The following is a 720-nucleotide window of genomic DNA, read 5'->3' on the forward strand; positions in this document are numbered from 1 at the left end:
TGACAATGGTACATATAGTAGCTAGTTACAGATAAAACGCAGCAGTTATGAGCTTACATAGAGTGATAGAGAAGAGATTCCACAAAACTGATGCGAAATGCAGCAGCTAACATGCCTAAAGAAAAGTGAATTAAATTAAAAACCAGCAAAAAATTGTGGATGAAGATTATGGAAGGCAAAGAAAGATATATAGGATGTTGTCGTTGAATTCGAGGCTAACGAAAATTGGCGAAAGAATTGAAAGGCATCTGAGAAGCACACCGTTTGGAGTTGTTGCCTAGTTAATTAAGTGTATCCCCCCAAATGGGGTATTGACGATGGATCACTCTTATCACTTTGAATGCCGACGGACATTCAGCTGATCCACCGCTCCCTCTCCCTCTCCCCCTGTCATCAACCAACATTATTTATTTTGCACCTTTTTCCTTTAAATTAATACTACAAAAATATTGAATTGTAGTTGCGTAATAATTTGTTTATAAAAAGAAAAGAAGAAGAAGAAAAGAAAAAGACAAATGTGTAAATAGTTAAAAGGAGGTGAGGGGGATATGGAAATACAAAAAGGGAAAAGAGAAGGGCAACATGGTCTTAAAATTAAAAATTTATAAAACGGTGGCATTGGTTGACCCTTAAGAATTCCAATGGCGGCCCCTACGCCGTTGGCCTTGCTTGCATCTTTCTCTCTCTCTCTCTCTTTCTCTTTCTCTTTCTCTCTCCATA

At 37.8% G+C, this 720-nt stretch overlaps 1 protein-coding gene across 1 annotated transcript in view; it reads left to right on the forward strand.

Moving 5' to 3' along the window:
* The window catches only part of LOC107624208 (cytochrome P450 734A1), a 3,919-nt gene continuing 3,831 nt past the window's right edge, over positions 633–720 (forward strand). The window contains exon 1 of the mRNA XM_016326690.2: positions 633–720. This exon is cut by the window's right edge and continues 413 nt beyond it. The gene's annotated coding sequence lies outside the window, so the exon portion shown is untranslated.

The sequence above is a fragment of the Arachis ipaensis genome, chromosome B10 (assembly GCF_000816755.2).
Source record: "Arachis ipaensis cultivar K30076 chromosome B10, Araip1.1, whole genome shotgun sequence".
Lineage (NCBI taxonomy): Eukaryota > Viridiplantae > Streptophyta > Magnoliopsida > Fabales > Fabaceae > Arachis > Arachis ipaensis.